Consider the following 9,042-nt stretch of genomic DNA (forward strand, 5'->3'; position numbering starts at 1 on the left):
GTTTTTTAAATGGTAAAGTGTAACGTTTTATGTTAATGTTGTCGGGGTCTGGCTGCCTGGTGCCTTGTTTTATTTATTGTTTTAAGTAGCCCCTTCTTTTGTGAGCTTCATCTACGTACAGAGAATGTGAAATCAGGCATTGCTAATTAGCTGTATGACAATTAAGTAATGTAGCACAAAACCATTAGGACACTGGATTTGTTTTTGAAGTTTGTCCTTTGAAGTGGAAGCTGCAACTCCCTGCCCAAGGCTGCTGGGGAAAATGTTTTTCTATCAAAACTTTCTTTGAAAATAAAATGTCAGTGTAAGAGTCCCTATTTCTGTCGTCTCTCCCTATAAACAGCGGGTGGAAATTGTTTCTCATTGTACAAACTGCTGGCATTGATAGAAAGGGGAATTCAGAAAAGCGTTAAATGGGCGGTTGGTCTCCAAACACTCTCGGTTCTGGTAGAGATGTTACCAAAACTGCTTGTTTGGCCTGTTGAAAGAGAACGGTGCTGCCCTGGGAAGAGAAGACCCGGGCCACAACCAACGCCCTGGAGGTGGCAAAGGGAGGTGGCTCTCAAAACTGCGGGCTAGCCTCTGGCGCCTGAAGTGCCGCCGGGATGCGGCGCAGCCTGGTCGCAAAGACCGACAAGCTCCTCGGTTCGGGCTCCTCCATCTGTGCGCTCGTTTGACACTTGTGTTTGCATCTGGCCCTTTGTTCTAGTAGTGAGTCGAATTCTGAATGTGCAACTTTCATGTACGCTGGTGGCATGTAAAACTTCAAATAAAGAGTGAAACTGATTTTGAACCAGGTCTCTCTCGTTGCCTCCTGCCTCTTATTTCCCTCTAAAACCGAAGCCCAAAGCCATCCCCCTAGGAGGCACGCTTTGGTGTCGCATTTTAAGTTTAAGCGATGGGAGGCGAGTCGCTGCGGCAGGGTGTGCGTGCGGGCAGGGATGTGCTGGGTGCAGCCCCAGTCTGCACTGGGAGCTGCGGAGGTGTCAGCCGCTGGGAGTGCTGGGCTGAGCGGTGCTAACGGGGTTTGCAGCCCCGTTCCCCCAGGTCTGAGGTTTGCGAATGCTGCTCCGTGCACCTTGGTGCTTGTGGCCGTGGGCTCAGCTGCATGTTAAAGAAGGAACTACTTTGTGTTTAGGAAATGCTTTTCCTCTGTGGATCTCTGAGCACTCAACTGCTGAGCTGTGTTGCTGCGGGACAAAACAACCGTTGTCCCTGGGTAAGTGAACCAAAGTGACCTGCAGAAGGTCCGTCACTCTGAGAAGCCCCAGGCTACAACCTACGCCTTGCTCTGACCGCTCCAAGCCTCGGGCAGCAATCTGGGCCTCCACCACTTCTTTGCATGAAGCCAAGAGCTGAAATTGAGCTTAAATGTGAACTGGGGTGGCCAAAATCCTATGAATGCCACCGCGACTGCATGGATGTAGTTGAGTTGCACCTCAAATACTGTGTCCAGTTTTGGGCCCCTCACTACAAGACAGACACTGGGGTGCTGGAGCGTGTCCAGAGAAGGGCAACGAAGCTGAGGAAGGGTCTGGAGCACAGGGCTGATGGGGAGCGGCTGAGGGAGCTGGGGGTGTTCAGCCTGGAGAAGAGGAGGCTGAGGGGAGACCTCATCGCTCTCTACAGCTAGCTGAAAGGAGGGTGCAGTGAGGGGGGTGTTGGGCTCTTCTCCCAAGTAGCTAGTGATAATGCTAAAGAAAATATACATCCTATTGAGCTGTTTCTTGTGTTGCTGTTTCTAGGCTGCAGGATAGCGATACAGGGGGAAGCTGGGCTTCAGGAGCAGCTTGGTGGAAAACGGTGCAGGTCGTGTACCCACGTGCTTAAATCAACTCAGCCCAGGTGAGTGAAGCACTAGGAGATCACTCAAAATTGGTGTGTGATCAGTTTTTAAAAGGTGAGTGAGTCCATGCATGACTTCTGGTGGGAGCGCAGGAGAGCACGTGTGCTGTGGTCTCTCCCTGCAGAGATCCAAGCTCCTGCACCAGGTTTTATTTCAGAGGGGATCATGGGCTCTCCTCTGTTGTTTTTCTGTTCTGGCACGGCTGCTCAGTAGGGCACAGAGCGGAGACCCTCCCTCCATCCCTCCTGCCCTTGTGTTTAAGTTATGGATTTTATTGTTCCAATAACTTTTATCTAAACCTGGTTTTGGGGGAGGGAGGAAAGAGATAAGGAGGGAGGAGGCTGAGGAAAGAATGTGCTTTTGGACTCTGTTAAGCCTCCAACTTATCGCCGGGGCTTGTTGCGGGGTTTCGGCGTTAATGATCCCAGAGGAGGACTTAAAGGGGAAATGGCTGAAAGGGCCATGGTCCGTATGACACACTGGTGGGAGGAAACCCAGGGAAGGCCCACATGGAGCAGCCCAATTCCCATTCGGTACTGGTCTTGTGCCCTCTGCCAGCTTACCTGTTGGCAAGGAGGGACACAACTCGGTTTCCAGGAGGGGGAACTGGAGTGGAGGTACGAAAGGGTTGAGCAGTGGAGAGCTCAGCTTGGCAGTGGGAGAGATCTCCCGCAACTGCTTGGATGTCTCAGTGTGTTTCTGGTTTTGCCCTCACCTATGCAACCAGTATTTGGGCAAATAGAGTATTGATCTCTGCGAGGGGGAGTCAGGGAGATGGGGCAAGATGGGGCTTCTGCTTGCTGTGGGGAAGGAGGAGGCTGGCCAAGTGCCTCAAACCAGGTCATGGCAATCAGAGATGTGTTTAAAGAGAAGAAAAAAATAAAATTGGGAAGGCTACTGGCTTGCCCTGTGGGTTTTCTCTCTCCTTTCCTGCTTGTCTCCCAATGGTGGTAGCTGACCGCAGGGCTGGAGCCCTGCACCTCCAGAGGTGCTCGGTAGTCCCCGGGCTGTCGGAGAGCTTTGGGCTAGCAGCAGCGTGCGGATGTGCAGACCTCAGAGGACAGTTCCCAGATCCTCATCGTCCTCCAGACCCAGCTGTGTGAAGAGGGTAGGGTGGGACCTGCTGGCGGAGAACAAGGCTGAGCCTGTTTGCTGTGTGAAGGGGAAAGACGACCTTGTACGTGCAGCTCTGGGTTGCTGGTCGTTTCCCCTGCCTGCCGAAGTACTGCGCCGTGGGGTAGCGGCTGTCCCCTGCTCCCTTCCCCACCTCTCTGCCTCCATTTTCTGCCCAACTGGCTTTTTGCTGCCTGGTTTAACTGGGCTCACTGGGCAGCAAGTACCAGGCTGCTGGGAAAGCAGCAGGTTATGGCTGACACCGCAGCTCTGCAGCCTGCGTATGTCGGGCAGAGGAAGGCCAGTGTGGAGGGCTGATGCGCTTAGGGTGTGAAGAAGTCCTGAAGATCCAGTGAGGAGGCAGGGGAGAAGCATCTTTAACAACATCTCTAGCCATGGAAAGAAGCTGGCTGGTAATTGTAGTGAAGGGTTTGGGGAGGACATTTAATTATCATAGAATCATCGAATGCTTTGGGTTGGAAGGGATGTTTAGAGCTCATCCAGCCCAACCCCTGCAGTGAGCAGGGACAGCTTTAACCAGACCAGGGTGCTCACAGCCCCGTCCAACCTGGCCTGGGATGTTTCTGGGGATGGGGCCTCCACTGCCTCTCTGGGCAACCTGTGCCAGTGCCAGATGATCCAGTTCTCTTCTGCCTGGAGATGCTGGTCCTCTTCTCACTTTGCAGACTCTCTTGCTGCTGGATACCTGAGCAACTGCAGGTCAAAATGGGAAGTGTGGATGAGCACTAATGCTGCTCTCTGGGCTGGTCCACCCCATCTATTTGTCAGAGCCCTTACCTCCCACCAGCTGCTCTTCAGCATTGATGTGTCTTGGGTGAGAGCCCCTCAGAGGGGGCAGGTCTGCAGGGTGCTGGCTAAAACACCTCCTGGACCCTCACTCTCAGCCTACAGCGGTGAACACTTGTTCTTCCATCTGCTGGTACCTTGTCTGGGAGGTCTCTAGGCCTGGGATGGCAGGAGGAGAGGTCCTCCGGGTCTGTGCCAAATTGCTTCATCTTCCAGAGGCTTCGTCTGTAGCCGCAGGATGCAGCTGACAATTTCCAAGGTGCTAATTTTGTGCTTGCTACTCCCCCGGGACTGACAGGCGAGGCAGAGGTGGAGGACGCGTGCACGAGTGAGAACCTGTGTGCGAGCGAGGTTCTGCTGCTGGGATAGGCGGAAAGTCTTGGGAGGAAGGAGAGGAGAAACGGTGTTGTCAGGGCATGGCCAAGCCGTGGCCCCCATTCAGTCCCCATGATCCGGCCATTTTTGTGCCGTCCCCGTGGGACATGTGATGGTTCTTGTGGTGGTGTGCACCGTCCCATCAAGCAGAGATTTGGGGCGGGGTGGTCCTGTAGTGCCACCCTTTGGGGCTGGGGGCCATGGTGGCTTTCTGGTTGGCATCCATGTGGACTCCAGTGTCCCGTTCCCAGTTCACTGTGCTTGAATTTTCTTTCTGTTGTGCCAGTGAAGGCCTGCACGGAGCGGGAGAGCCACAGCGAGTGGAGAAGAGGAGGAGAAGGATGAGCTTTCTCTCTCCTGCGAAGCACGGACGGATGGAGAAGCATTTCTGAACAAACAAGTCTCTCATCCCTGTCTCCTGGAAGCTGCATTATCAGAGTACCATCGCTGTCCTCTCTTCTCCTTCCCCCCGATGAACAGGAATTAAAAATACAACTAATAAAACCCTTTTACCTTCTCCAGGAGGAGGGGAAAAAAAAAAAAAAAGCCTTGAAAATGCTAAAGGACATAAAGGGCATTCATGAAAGGGTTGGATGGTGGTTATTGCAGCAGGGGGAAAAACAACATTATTTCACTGTGCAGATAAAAGGAAGTGGAAAAGCAGCATATTTATAGCTAGGGAGCCTGGATTCCTTGTTAAGCCGCTATTATCAAATTAATGTCAAAATGCATCAAACAGGCATGAGTGTTCTGGGCCCCTTATGCAAAGTGCTTGCAAATTGGTTACAAATACATTTGTTTACAGGGTACGAGGCAGGAGCGAGCTAATTAGTCATTGTAGCAGGGTTGTTTTGTGTCTTTTTTTTTTTTTTTTTAATTTTTTTGGCAATTACACAAACAAGCTGTTTTGAAGTATAAATACGCGCTGCGTTACAACCCCTTTAAAAGGGAATCAAATAGAAATGGCGGGACGCGGAGGGCTTGACGTGAGCGGCGTGGAGCATCGTTGCCTCTCCTCCCCAGCCTCCATGCAGACACGGCAGCCCTCGCTGGGAGCTCGGCTGCGGGAAGCGGCGTGAAAACCCGTCTGAGACCGTCGGGAGGATGATAAGTGGGTGGAAAGGGAACAGCTTGTATTGTCGGGTCCCCTGGGGGGGCTGATAGCTGCCCCTCGTGTGGGGCACGGTGCCGGGATGGCACTGGCTGTAGCTGCTCCAGCTCGCCGACTACTTTGGATGCCACGAGGTTACAGCCATGTCCCATGCTGGGGACTGGCCCTTTCGATATGGGACCTGTTAAGGTTTCAGCTGCCCGCCCGTATCGTGGGAATTCACTTTGGGCCTGGGATATTTTGGGGTGCTTTGGCACCAGCTGCCAACTCGGGTTATGAAGCAGCTCGTGCCCAGCTGGTGGGTACCAACACGGTTGCAGGGGATGTTTGGACTTGGAGAGCATCCCATGGATGGGCAATGGCATCCACTTTGCATGAAGAAAGGAGCCTGTTGTGAGCTCCCGCAGGTGAACGTGTCTTCCAGGCTTCTTTAACCAAACCACGGGCTGTGCCTCCCAAACCTGTTAATGAGGAAGCGAAGCAGGAAAGCTTATCTGATCCTCAGTGGTGGGAATGGCTGGGGAGGGGAATTTGGTTGGGGGGCAAATGGAAACTTCCCACTGCCCTACATCTTCATGCATCCCGTTGGGAGTAAATCACACCTCTGCCACTCAGGGAAGCTGCTAATTGAATCTGCTCTGGCGGGGGAGGATAAAGCCAAGGGGATTTTACTACCGTTATTATTATTTTTAATTTACTAGGAAAAAGAAAGGAGAGAGGAAGAAACAAGTTGTTGCCCCTCTCATGCTGGAGGCCCCAACATTTCTTGGCAGAAGGTGTGCAAACAGCCCCGCGGCTGCTTCTCCGTTTGGATTGGTTTCTGATAAATCTGCCCTTCAGGCTGGAATAACCCTTCTGAGCAGGTCTTACACTACCAGAGGTGCTGGGAACATTGAGTTTAATGCCATCGTAAAACCCTGCTGTGGTTTCCATTCCCTCGAGGCGGGCAGCGACTGTGCAGGATGGCTGTGCTCAGCACAGCTTTCGTACTGGTGCTTCCCAGCCAGCAAAGCCTGGGGTGCATCAGATCCTGCCGTGTCGTGGATGGAGCTGGGAGGCTTCCTGAGGTCACTTCTAGGATCGGAGCTTTCTTCTCAGAAGCACATGGGCTTGGTGCAGCTGAAGGAACAAGAGCCCTTTTGAGCTCCGCAAACCACGTTCATGATGGTAGTTGATAGTCCCGAGCGTGATGATGAGGTATTTTGTATCTCCAGCCTCCCGGTTCTTCCATGGTTTGCAGATGTTGGGTGCAGCACATCACTAAGCTTGTCTGGGTGGGAAGTGAGGACCACTGAGTGTGGCGGGAGAGGGCAAGGCTTTAGCCAGCCTCCTGCAGAAGCTCTGATGTTTGCACCAGGTTTTATTCTCTTAAAACTCAGGGTAACGTTTCTCTGCATCTATAGACCTGCTTTTCAGTGGTACCTTCAAACTCCAAATCTCTCATTACCATTTTCTTTCTTGTCCTGTTGACTTTTGCAGGCTCATTTGCCGTGGGGAGGGTGACTGACTCTGTCAGGATCAGGATGTATGATTTTGCGGAATGTTCCCATTTCCAGCATAATCCTACCCATGCCCTACAAGCTCTGCAGGAGCATGGCTCAGCTGGTCAACAAATGTGTGAGCAGCCTATTGCAATCAGGCTTTAACTAGGCGCCCAGTTGCTTTAATCAGAATGTGTCTCTCTTCATTTATAGCAGGGTTAAGGCTCCGGTTTGACTGTCGTCTCCTGTTATTGCTGGTGACCGTGTCAGGGGAACAGATCCTGCTCTGTCTTGAGCAGTTGGGCGTTTCATGCCTGCTTTTCTTACGCAGGGGTATGCCAGCGTCTCCTTGCTCTGATGGTTGGGAGCAGACTTCAAATTCCCACCCTCTTTAAGTTACGCTGGTTTGTACCCTTCTTCTTGGATCAGTGCTGGCCTTCAGCTGGATGAGGTCTTCTGTCCTTCTCAAGGTTTTACTCCCCTTGAAATATTTACCTTTCAGATGAAGTTCCCCCAGTGTCTGGTCTAATGGTGCTTGTATTCCTCTGCCTTTACTGAAAACATTTCTCAAATTTAAAATTGCATTTGCCTTTTCACCTATCAGTGGCTCTCAATCAGCTCCTGATGTCCCAGCACACCTGGGTCCATCCCTGCCTCAAGGCTGCCTTCTTATACCCAAAATTTGTCCTCGCTGAATGTGTCACCTTCCCCATCATGCTGCTGGTGGCCACCTCCCTTCCATCGTGCTGCTCCTCAGGGCCACACAGTTCCCAGGGGAAACCAGCTCCTCCCAGAGCTGCTGCCATGGACTTTTTGTGCCAGGATTAGTTGTGATCCCAGGACTGATCTTCCTTTCTCAAGAAAGTCAGGTGATGATGGGGAAATCCAATATGATCTTACTCTCTTTAGGTGTAGGCGACAAAATGTTGGTCCCACATATATTTTTGCTTTACACAGCATCTCTTTAGAGGCTCAATGCACTGCTGACATTGGCCTAGCAGTCTTTCATTTGTCCCTTGAGTTCCCTTTCCAAACGATGGGGACAGCGTTTGCCCTCTTCCTGTGCTGTGACACCGCTCACATCTCGCTGACGCCATCTATCAAAATCCAGCAGTTCCTTGAGCCACCTCCTTTGATATTCTGGGCTGGAGGTGGTCAGATCTTCTGCACGTGTCCCTTACTGAGGAGGGTCTGTACGGACCTTCTAGGTCTGTACCACCTTCCATGGGCTGCAAGATGCACACAGTAAGAGGCAGCCACTCCTGATGGCCAACGTGCAACTTGCAGCTCACCCCAGTGAGTGATGTGGAAGTGGTGGTGACTGATGTCTCGATGGAGCTGTGTTAGCAGAAGGGCTCACTGCACGGACCCTGCGCTGGATTAACCACAGGAATCCAGCTCCATTTACAGTCTTGGATTAAAAAAGAAATCATTAAAAGACTTGAAGAACACTTTAAGTGTACATGACTCAAAGGGCTTATAAGTTACAGCAGACTGGAGCGAGGGTGGTGCAGGTGGCCACTCGCCTCTTGGCAGTAGGACGCAATCTCTCCTTACATTGCCAGGAGCTGCTGCTTTTTTAAGATGACCAAGATGCTAAGGGTGTCCCCACCATGCTGGTCCTCTGGGAATGCCACGTGACTCCCAGTTTGCTTTCTCCTTCCCTGCCTGCAGCCCTGCCGACCCAGTGCCTGGATCAGGCCAGCTCAAGAACGATGAACGACCGGGCGGTGGCGAGCCCTGTGTGCTGGTGCTGGCCGGGGCAGTGGGGAGAGCTGGGCTGGAGGGACGTGCTGCGGTGCGTGGAGTATCGCTTGGTCTCCTGGATGCCGCACCGGACAGGTTTGGGCATTTGCAAATGCTCTGCAGTGATGCTGATGGTGATGTTTCTTCTGTGAGGAAGAGCACAAACCACCTTGGGATCACAGACCATGGCCAAGTCAGTGCTCTCTGCTCTCGGGGCAAGACGCCGTCTTTGATGCAAACACCTAGCAAAACTTTGATTTACACCGAAATGAGCCAGTGGCGTTAACCTGGGGCTTCTGTGTTGGCGTGTTGCAGGGTGCAGGTACACACACGCAGGCGCTTTCCTGCCTCTGGGCAAGGATGAGAGAGCGAACATGTGACAGATGTTAGTCACGGCTGGCGGTGGTGGGGATGCTGCGGTGATGAGCACGCCAGGAGGACCCGAGCAGAACGGCAGCCAGGGAATGAGCGCGGGAGGGAGGAAGGGAGGGGAGACAAGGGGAGAGGGTTTCGGAGCGGATGAATTTTTGTTGCTTTCTGATGAAACCAGTGGATTCCCTGGG

This window comes from Pelecanus crispus, chromosome 11 (genome assembly GCF_030463565.1).
Source record: "Pelecanus crispus isolate bPelCri1 chromosome 11, bPelCri1.pri, whole genome shotgun sequence".
In the NCBI taxonomy this organism is placed as follows: domain Eukaryota; kingdom Metazoa; phylum Chordata; class Aves; order Pelecaniformes; family Pelecanidae; genus Pelecanus; species Pelecanus crispus.